The sequence below is a fragment of the Hyla sarda genome, chromosome 5, assembly GCF_029499605.1.
Source record: "Hyla sarda isolate aHylSar1 chromosome 5, aHylSar1.hap1, whole genome shotgun sequence".
Lineage (NCBI taxonomy): Eukaryota > Metazoa > Chordata > Amphibia > Anura > Hylidae > Hyla > Hyla sarda.
The window spans coordinates 286,344,409-286,356,287 of record NC_079193.1 but is presented as its reverse complement, the minus strand read 5'-3'; the positions used below and the strand labels follow the sequence as shown (position 1 = coordinate 286,356,287).

General features: G+C 36.2%; 1 protein-coding gene across 15 annotated transcripts in view; it reads left to right on the top strand.

The window, feature by feature from the left end:
* Positions 1-11,879, top strand: part of ST18 (ST18 C2H2C-type zinc finger transcription factor) — a 445,260-nt gene that overhangs the window by 163,357 nt on the left and 270,024 nt on the right. The window contains exon 1 of one of the 15 annotated variants that reach the window (XM_056521899.1): positions 2,159-2,246. The exons of the other annotated variants lie outside the window; for them this stretch is intronic. The gene's annotated coding sequence lies outside the window, so the exon portion shown is untranslated. Of the gene's footprint in view, positions 1-2,158; positions 2,247-11,879 lie in introns of those variants that run through there. 15 annotated transcript variants of the gene reach the window in all.

Genomic DNA, 11,879 nt, shown 5'->3' with positions numbered 1-11,879 from the left:
GTAGACTATTACTATATTACTAGTTGTTGGAACAGTCTATTACTGTATTATTAGCTGTTTCCATAACCTATTAGTGTATTATTATCTGTTGCAAAAGGCTATTACATTTGTAGTTGGTAGTAGTTACAATTCACAGAAACACAGAGGCAAAAGTGTTAGCTTATATACTATAAATAATACATAAATTAATTACTTATAAAATACTTATCACAATTATATACACTAGAAGCTATAAGGTGTCATGGTCCGGCAAAATTAAGAGTTTACTTGTAGAAATTAAAAGCTCATTGTGTTAAAATTGCATTTGCAATGAGTTATAAATCTTTTGAAAAGTTCAAGAGTCAGCGTTAACTTGAGGCGGAGATTGTCTCATGAATATTAGAATTCACTTACGAGGAAGCTTATTACCATGACTGTCCTCAAGTGGGCCAAAGATCAAGATCCTAAACATCTTTATACTATATAATATTTGATATAAGGCCATGTTAGCAACAATCGGCAAAATAAACCTAAGTACTATCCCCACCCAGTAAGTCTACCTCTCTGGCAAAGGATGAACTGTGGAAACCTTTCACAACCATAACTATCCTTGTCACAATGTATAAAGTTGGTCTGATTCCTCTAGTTCCCTGGTGGTACAAGCACTTGAGAGGTCTTATTCAACAGCTATGTGTCAGGGTATATTAAATTACTTATTGCATCATTATATCAATATTGTAATTAAAGGATACAATTAAACTTTTTCTAAGTTTGTGTAGCAGATTATATGTAGTTGTCCTTACTTAACGGAGAACTATAACACTAAAATGACTACTGACAGGAAGTGTTTTGTATTACATGACTATGACACATGACTGCTTTTTATAGTTGAGTTTGGCTCCTGTTCTTTTTTTTAATATCTCTTTTTTTTCTACCTTTGTGTCTGGTTGTCTATCTTCTTTATATCGTGCACTCTCTCTGTAATATGGAACAGGACATTGCTTGGCCTGGATGATAAATCACAACTTCTTTAGAAAGCAGTGAGAAATAGAAAAAAAATGAAAAAAAATGAAAAACAACAAAAAAAACTTTTGTTTGCTGCAGATTTGGCAGTCCTTTTCTTTTAGGTTATGATTTCATACATGATAGCTGGCCTACACTGTATTATCAATAGCCTTTAGCTCAATGTGCATAACTGGTTGGAATTACTATAAAGGTTCTGTTCATACCCTGTGGGTTGGGTGAAGAATTAGGATTTATGCATTTACTTCTGCTGCAGTATTGTTTATACAGCTTTGGTTCAGTTTTGATCCCTTTTTTTGCCTTTGAGGCTCTTCCACAGTGTCAGCTGTTGACTGATAGTAGGAAAACGGCCTCGTGGTGTGAATGAAAGGGACCTAGCGGTTGGTAAACAGAGATAAGGAATAAATAGAGCACAGGCAAAAGGAGATAGTTCTGTGGGAGCCCAGATTGCCGGCAGTCTGTTCAAGTGAGATGCAGAGCCTGTCCTTTTCCCAGATTAAATTAGTGTACGAAATCTCCTGTGACCTCCTCCCCTTCTCCCCATACTCTTTCGCCAAGTTGAACAGCCTCTGCTGTAAAGTATTCATTTTATCCAGGGACAAGTTGGACAATAGAACTCTCCCTGATACTTATAGACAGCTGTCATGCTTCAAAGTGCTTTCAGTATTTCATTTTTCATTGGAGTTAAAAAGGTTTTTACCTTGTAAATGAACACAGGGCATAATAGCAAATGTGCCAGTTTAGACTCAGCTTGCAAAGTCATTTAAAGATCTGTCACATCCATATGAAACAAAACACTATGCACACATACAGAAATGAAAACTATAGAAGTCTAGGTAGAAGTCTAATCCAGACTGTTTGCACTTTACATGTTTCATCCAATACCTGTTTTGTATAGGAAATTAACTGATTCTACCAATCGTTTTATTGATGATGTATTTTAGATATATTCACCATCTGAGTGATTCGACAGACCTTCAGCAACCTTGAGGGTCACCATGTAGACTGTGTACATAGAGAATGCATCAGTCCATTGTACTCTGGCAGCTAATGAGATTGGTCGTTAAGTAAATGACACAAAGCCTACAAAAAAGCTTAGTAGCTCACTAGAGTATCACAGAGTGTCCCTGCACACTATACAATGACACAAACAGTGGACTAACCTAGCCCACCCTGATTTATTCTACACCACTGCTTCCCTCAAGTCAGCGGCAAAGACAGAACAATAGGCTAAAACACACACGGTAAGTCAGTCTGACAATTTTGCCCTGGGGACAAACTAAGGAAACCTTAGCCCATCTAAGTGCCTGAAAATCCGTTGGTAGACAAGTAGGTCGTATTAAAGGGCTGATTTTTCCCCCTCATTTCACATGAATAATGATGATTGTAAGCTCTTTGTTTATGAGTACAGTACTTGCTAAAAAAAAGTTTGAAATTGTAGATTGAAGTTTTAACGGACCTGGCACATGAATTATGTAGATCACAGTGTTTCATCTTCTGAAATTTAAATGCAGCAGATGCTTTGTTGTTCTAATATTGGGTCTAATATAATAGTGCAGAAAGACTATATAACTACATTAAAATGATAAAAGAGCAAACATATGGCACAACACAGCAGTGGATGCTAGTTCCCACTTATTAGTCAATGGGATTTATAGCTTTCCAAAGTGCATGTTAATGTGATAAAACACAAACGGTTTTTAAAACAGTCATTGAAAACCTGCATTTCACTTTGATATTTGAAGAGACTGAAAGTAGAGCTCAAAAGCTTTATATTTGGAATGTTAAACTAATTATAGTGAAAAAATTATAAAATGATAGTTTATGTTCGTAATTGTGAGGGTGGCAAAACAGAAATATCATATTTCGGGTTTGTGTGATTTATGACATTATTTTGATGGAGTTTGGATGGTGAATGACTTGAGCGAATGAATTTCACTTTATGGATGCACAGAAAAAAAAAAGAAACTACATGAGTGTGCACCAGGTTAAAGAAGTATTTATATTCCAGGAGTGATTCATATTTACTTAACTATGTATATATCACAACTAAACAATATACTATACTTTTCTATATTATCTTAATATATATATATATATATATATATATATATATATACACACACACACACACATTCACATGTATGTATGAATGTGCATAAACCTATGAGTATTTGAGTGTGTAAGATTTTTTAGTGCTATCACACATTATAGTTAGTATCTAAAATTATTTATAATCTGTATATAATAATGAGTTACATATCTATTTTCCAGAATATAAGTTTCCCCAATATTGGAACATTATTTATTTATTGCACATGTGCTTATCTTAACAGAAAAGACTGATATAATCGTGTATATTATTAAATTTATATACACCAAGTTTTTAAACTACAGGAAGCTCGTTCATTTTAGGACAGAGAAATTATCCTTAATACAGTATTTTGTAAATAAACCACTAAAACAAATTATAGAAAAATATCAAACATTCAATGCAACCTTAAAATGTGTCAATCTACACCACCACAAGCTTACAAACTTAAAAAAACATATACTTTATGGTAAGTAAGTATAATACATGGTATATATGAAATTATTAACATATTTTGCATAGCTGACATGACCGTTTATTATATAATTTATGCCTAATATTTAGAGAAAATGTCACTGGATGTAAAGTATTAATGTGACTCTTCATGCCGATGATGACTTTTCAAAAAGAAATTTGTATAGATACATAATTTTACATTAAAGAAATACTTTATTGTACAGTATATATCCCCAAATTTTTGAACTTCCATTTTGTGCACACTTAAGTTACTTTAGCTTAAAGGATCAGTATATGTGTATGTTTTCTTAATCACAAACATTAGAAACAACTTTTAAAAGTTAAGTAAAATATTAGGAAAGGTATAAAAACTGTATCAGCCATGAGCTGTGACAGCTGACAATTGTGGATTGATTACCTGTTTTTCTGTTTATTTACATGATATTTAGACGCAGAATTGGTCCTAGGTTTAAAACTTATTGCAGAAGATATCAGCGCATGTATAATGACAAAACAGAAAATAGAAGTTGTCTGAAGTAAATTCTTAACACTGAAAAAGCACAGTATTTTAAAAATGCCAACAGATATGTGGCCAAAAAAAGTATGATCTGACAGCACCTATACCTATAAACAGTCACATATTGCACACATATATATTACGTATGTAGGTACACTTATCTGATATGCAGGATGGCTAGATGTTAGATAGATAGATGGCTAACTTTGTTATTGATTTGTTTCTTTTGTGCCCTATGGTCACCATAATGACAAACTCAACTTTACGAGTCTATGAAATTCATCCCTGCTGCATCTATATGCAAGTATAATACAATGTCTGACTGTTAACTAACAAAGTCAACATTTTGTAAAACTCTATTACAAACTTTTGATTCTCCAAAATCACTGAGAAGTGAACCCAAAAAGAACTTATGTATCTAGCAGTATCTTGATTTTGAACAGTTTACAGCCCTTTGTACAATAAGTTTAAAACTAAAAGAAAACTAGTAATACATAAAATAAGAGGGACGAGAATATTCAGGTGTTGCATATTTTGCATATAACTTACTTATAAGACCTCAGCAGGTTCAAGTGGAAAGTCTTTCCTTAATCCTAGAAGGTTTGTCGAACAACTTGAAATTTTAAATATTCTGTAGTTTCTTTCCTATGTAACTTGATTTACACTAATATAGCATGCCTATCTGTAAAGTTATGTGCACATGCTACGATTCTGATGTATTTTTACAGCAGTTCTTGCTTAGTGGAAATTGTGAAATTGATATAGCATTTTTACTGTGTGCACATACGAACTCTACTACTGTCCGCCTATAGATTGCCTTTAAGATGGTTTCACACTCAGCAATATTTGGAAAAAGCAACTGCCGTTATTTGAGCCATATCCAGAACTATATCAAGTAGGAAGGAGAGGTCTAAATCCTTTATATTTATCATTCCAATTGAATAAATGTCTGGCTTTGGCACATAAAACTGAATTAAAATTCACAAAAAAATCACAAACATTCACAAAAAAATCTTTTTGTAGGTGACACTGTCCAGAAAAAAATCCATCTTACTTAATATCCAGCAAGTGACCTATGGAAAATGTGCACATGCGCAAATCCAAGAAGTAATATAGGCCGCAAGTGTGAACAAAATGATATTGCCCTTAGATTCTGTTACATTGTCATGTATTACTTTTCTTGTAAAGATCTGTATCCTCCATTAGAAAACAAGAATATCTATCAATCAGATGAAATTCATGCTATTCTTTTGATCTGTCTGAAAATCTATGAATAATAACAATTATATTATTAATAATAATAATAATAATAATAATCTACAATATCATTCAGCCTTTGTGCTTAACTATCTATGTAGGATATTATTTAATAGTTCTTCCAAATAACCTACAAGTCTATGTATTAATTTTCATTTTCATTTAATTTATACACAACAATTATAATTACAAACTTTTTCCATGAATTTACTGTATATATAGATTGGGGCTGCAGAGCTTCCGCACACTGCTGCCCTTACACCATGTGTACATGGCTGGCAATAGATACACATTACCGATCTCTTACACAATGGTTTATATGGCACCTTACGCTATAAGCATAGAGTGCCATGCAAACTGATTGGGAGAGCATGGACTCCTGTAGAATGAAAGGAGTCCCTGCTCCTGTACTTTACAGTAAGCTGGCAATGCAGAATGCATCCCTGGATAAGCATCATTACATTTTCCCAGTCAAGAAAATCTGAGTCACTGGTCATATCAGGGAGTCAGGTAGATCAGTGATGCTTTATGCATTGCTGGCTTACTGTAAGCAGACTTGCTGGCCTGGGCACTCTGCATCTGGCCCTGTAAATCTGTGTCACCTGTATTGATTTTTTTAGGTCAGGTGAAATGAATCTGTCTGGCTGCACTACACAGTATAAGCAGTGATGTCATGTGCATTGCTCAGTTACGTTCTGTATTGTACAATATATGCCGACAGCATAGGAAGCTAACTATATAGCTGGTGGTAGGTACTTCTGAAAGTCTTCATTTAATGGACTTTTATATACTGTACTTCTTATTGTGTCCACTAAATATATTAACTTATTGGATAACCTAATATTGTTATGGACACCGAGAAAGTAATAGTAGGAGATGGAGCTGGCCACATCTTCCAGTCTTCACGATTGCTTTTATACTTTTGGAAAGAGACATAGTTGGCAACATTATTATGTACCCTTTAATTAAAGGACATTATTTCTAGTACAGCAGGAGTTTGGTAGTAGTGGTAGTAGTAGTATGCAGGAACCAGAGTTCAGCTCACCCAGACAGCCCTCCGTGTCCCAGAGGGTGCAGGAAAATAGAAAAGGACTAGCGCAGTATCGAAAAAATACAAAAATAAAAGCTTGAAGTTTATTCAATCATATGAAAATAAAGTAACAAGATATGCAGGCCAGGAAGTGACATGTTTTGGGTGTATGCAGCCCCCTTAGTCCAAGGGTGTGAGATACACCTGAAACGCATCACTCCTTGTCCATCATGGCTTGTTTTATTCTCAAATGATGTAAAAAACTTCAATCCTCTATGCACGATACCGCACTGAATCTTTTCTGTTTTACTAATAGTAGAGGTAGTAGTATTAGTAGTAAAGATAATATTTTGCAGAATTCTACATAGTCTCTTAATGTACTAGGCTACTCATTTTTCTTTACCAAATAAAAACACCAGCCTTCCAATATATATAATGATAAAAAATGGCTCAGTATACACAGTGCTATATAGAAAAAGACAAGTTGTCCAGCACCAGATTCCAAGTTACATAAAAGAATGCAAAGTTCACACACCTGATGAATTTAACACTTCCATTGGTATATGATCATGACATATATCTCCGAGGGAAGACTCAGACATTTACCACTGAATACCTATGTTCCCTTAGGGTCCCATCATAATAAAAATGCTTACCACATGTATATGTTTATTTTGTGGTTGCCGTCTGTACAGGAAAGAGCAGTTCGAATTGTGGCCTTATAAGTGACGTATGAGAGCTGGCTAAGCATACAATAATATTGATACTAGAATTGTTAGACTTTGGTCTAGGCCTCTTGCACATGGCTGAACTACAGCTCTGTAAAACCTCTGAGTCACATTCTATTGGGACATATTGCACCTCCATATGGCCCAGATTTAATACAGAGGCATATGGGGATTTTTTTTTTTTCACCAGATTCTGTATGAATTCAACAGAAACTGTGACTTACTCCATCATACTCCATCACATGCTATGTTATGGAGGTATTCTTCATAGATGTTTATGGAATACCTCCACAGTACTGTTTATACAGTGGGGGTGTGTGGAGGAGGCATGGTATGATGTCACGAGGGGGCATGGTGTAACATCACAATCACAGCATTTGTTCAGATCTTTTGGACAGGGGATAAGATGTCTAGCGGTGGAGTACCCCTTTCAGCTATCCACACACCTTAAATAACAGTTGTAAAAATCTAATTGTGCCAAAAATGTCTTCTTCTGACTCCTTTCATGCCCATTCGACACTTGCACACTCAGCTCATCAAAGCATGCATGTATTTATTATGGGGAGAGAGTGGGTATATGCTTGGACAGCAGCTTATCTTTCCTGAAAATAAAAAGTTTGGACATGTTTAAAGTCAGTTGTCCAGTTCCTGTTTCCCTCAAAATCCTCTGTTGAGGGAGAGTTGGTAGACCATGAGACACTTTGGATGGTTGCACATTACTGCCAAAAGTGGTGGGTTCAGCCAACAATAATCTAGTGAGTATGGCCAGCTTAAGGTTGAGTCATATCATATTAATAATCATGGAGGCCTCTGCTCTATTTAACTAAACAGGGACTATACCATTCTGTATATGGGTCACTAAAAACAACCATAATATAGCTTGAATTATTATTGAAAGGTTGTATGACAAAATGGGTGGTGTTTTTTTTTCCCTTTAGGGTCTATTCACACATACAGCATTCTGCGCATATTTGATGCACAGGATTTCAAGTCATTTAGTTTACATTGAGATCACTAAACATGTGGCATGTGGAGTCTGAATGGCCATGCAAAGAAGCTTCTGCTCCAGGATAAAGAGAGCTCTATGGTGCCTCCCATTGGAGCTAGAATCCTCCAAGTCAATGCACTGCCCTTGAAACACGACTGAAAATTATTAGCCAAGTGACAATCTTCTTCAGAAGGAAGAGTTACCCATCTGTAGACAGTGTTTCATGGTTCTTTCCCTTTGTTTGAGTTACAGATGGTTAAATCTTCATTTTGAAGGAGATTTCAGCCTGGCTAAGAAATCCAAGTTATGTTTTAAGACTCTTCAAAGGGTCGACCTATAAGTGGAACCATAGAGCTCTCTTATTTTTGGAGGGGTACCATTTTGCTAATTTTTTTGCATAGTCTATAAGACTCAATATACCAGTTTGGTTCTTTCCTCAAGGAGGAACTGGAATTCCCCTCACAGCTTGCTAGCCAGTTCCCTGCTCTGATACTGACAAGGATCAAGAACTCCAAAGTAGTTATCTACAGATGGTAACTCTTCCTTTTTGGAGGAGATTCTGGCTTGGCTAATAATTCTCCTTTCCCTAATGTTGGCAATGGACAAGTGCAGCTCATTCGTTTTTTTTTTCTTTTTATAAAACATTTGGAATAATATTGTTTGTCATTCCAAAGAGAAAAATAATTTGAAAGTCATTTTGGAAATCATACTTAATGCTGGTAGCAACCACTGTTACTAACTTCCTTTTCCACTACTTAAAATGAATTGGGTTGTCTCTTACTTACCCCTATTAGTGAAATTGCTTTCACAGATGTATTTTATTAATTCTGTCACTTTTTTCATCACAATAATTTCCGTTTAATTTACACTTGTGGTTGTGTAAATGAATATAATGTAACAAAAAAATTATATAATGCATACAGTTATTAGATTAGCATGTATACATCTGTTTCTTTTACAATATATGGACATACTGTATATTGTAAAGTCTTGTAATTGTGATCATACTTCATGCAATATTATCATGAAGGCTTCTGTGTAAAACTGATGTAATTCTCTGAACATGGTAAAGTAATCTGTCCAAGGTCAAAGAGATGGACACTGATATTATACTGTCATTTAGCAGCATAAGAGATATGACTGGACTCTTAATTCTCCTCCTTTACCTAATAGACAACTGGAGAACATGACAATATTTGCATTATAATTATAAATACCATATCAATGTATTTATAGCTCACTTAAAGCTCATTTAAAGCTCACCACATGCCTATTTTCAATGGAGAAAGTGTCCTATAGCAGGGAGCTCGGAATATAAACACCAAGCCATATCCTTGGTTATTTGGCAATCCAGAAACGAAATTCAAGGGCTCCAGCTCCACAAAAAATGGTAGTTAAATTTTTTACATTTTTATTCCATAATGCTTTAAAATCCCAAAAGGACAAAGACAAACATAATGTGCTCTGGTGAGTTAAAAACCCACATCCACCGACGCGTTTTGAACAATAATGCTCTTAGTCATAGCATGAGACCCTCACACTCTGCATGGTTTTTATGTACTGAGGTGTTCACCCTTGTACAAACATAGCTCCACCTATTGCAATTGGAGCTCCTTCCAGCTGGAAGGACTTGTAACAATGTATCCCAGAAGAAAGCAAACTTCAATTGTATTCAAGAATGGTAATTCAACATAACTTCAAGAAACACTGGAAAAAAACGTACATTCACTGTATATACACAGGACCCAATTCAGCAAAGTTTCAAAGAATCGATGGAAAAATAAAAAAAATCACATTCACTGGGGAAAACATCGATAAATATACACTGGATCGCTCCTGCAATCCACACTCAACGGATACCCTGCTTAAAATATCAATGTCCAACAGGTTTCTCTTTTCAACAAAATTCTAAAAAAAAAAAAGGTCAGCCTCTACGTTGTTGGTATACACACCAAACACCACAGATCTCCACTGCAAATGAATCGCATTGATATAATATAACTATGTATTTGATCAATTCCAATATAGACCATAACCCAAAAAAAGGCACCATCTGAACAATGTCAATATCCACAGATGCGTCTCTTGAAAATAACTTCAATGAAAACATCAATAAATGTAGGCTAGATTGTTTCTGTAATTCATACCCTGGATATCTTGTGTTGAGTACTAATATCCAGTAAGCTTCGCTTTTCAACAAAATTCGAAACCAGTCTCCACCTTGATGAGATGCATATACACGTATTTCAATTATGTGTTTAGACAGCCCAGACATAGATCGTGACATAAAAGATGCACCGTCTGAATAATGAAAATGCACATAGATGCGTTTTTTAAATTTTCTCGTAGTAGAGCCTACATGTTGAACATCACAACTCTTGCACGTGACTAAATATACAACGTGTGTGGAATCACAGTTCATAAAAGACTTAATGGGAAATGTACTATCAGTATTTTTCGATGAAAATTGAGTAGACTTAGAAACAAAACCACACAAATTGCATCTGCTCCTGGCACATTCGAAACATCCCTTAACATGTAACCACGTATTATGTTTAACATTAGTGAAAAAGTCACTAGGTGACCATTGATTTGCATCCTATGCTTTGGATAGGGGATACGATGTCTGATCGTGGGTGTCCGGCCACTGGGGACTTCCACAATCTCTCATGCAGACACCCGCCTGTGAGTACCCCTTTAATTCTAATAATACAACACATTTCACAGTATTTGGTAACCCTTCACACAGTTTGTGGAGTCTATTGACTTTAAATGTTTAGCTATAGTGGTGGCAGAGCCTCTCTTCCCTGAATTGAAAGAGGCCATGATTAAAACCTTATTCGGGTCTATGCAAGCCCTCCAATCAGAGATAGCAACCACAACACATAGAGTGGGACGGAGGTGGAACAGAGCATGCAGTCAGTGGAGGACACCACCATTACTTCTAGATCTGCCATTAAAACTCTACTAAAAGACAATGCCACCATGAAAGAAAAGATGGAAGACCTGGAGAACCGGTCCAGGCGTAATAACCTGCGCCTGGTCGGTCTCCCTGAGAGCATTAAGCCACAGCAATTACAAAAGCTCTGTGAATCAGAGATACCTGAGGCCTTAGGACTCCACCATAGGGTAGGTCCTCTCAAACCACCCACTTTGAATCCGCCATCTCAGTCAGAGTCTTGCCCCAGTCAAATCGTCATGAGATATTATGCTCATTCCCCACACGAAAGTCTCCACTATTCCTGAGGGGTTTTATTCGTGGACTTCTCTGTGGAAGTCACAAAGACGCGAAAGGCTTTTACTACCATTTGTTCGACTCTATTCCAGGAAGGACTTAAAATCCACCTTCAGTACCCAGCTATTTTGCATGTGCATTTACGTGATGGCTCGACGAGGATTTTATGTTCAACTCCTGAAGCAGCCTCATTCTTCAGATTCCCACACTGCCCTCCTCCCCAGCTGTCAGCGGACTATAACACCAAGATGGATCCATTTGCAGCTTCTTCCTTTATAAGCCCGGAAAAAAATGACATAGACAACAACAAGCAAAATCCACTTCTCAACCTCACGTCTTCCACTGGCCTCCTGAAGGATCAACCTCCACCTCACCTCCACCTCACCCGGAGATATACCTATACCAAGATGGCCCAACTATCTGAAGTCGACACTGTCTGGAGAAATTAGTTCTCACCTTGATTTCTGCTCTCTCCTAATTGCAAGGCTGGTTAGAGTTCTCTACATGTGCGTCCTCTATAGGGCGTATTGATGTTAGTTTTTTTCTTCATTTACACCACTATGTCCCATTTCTT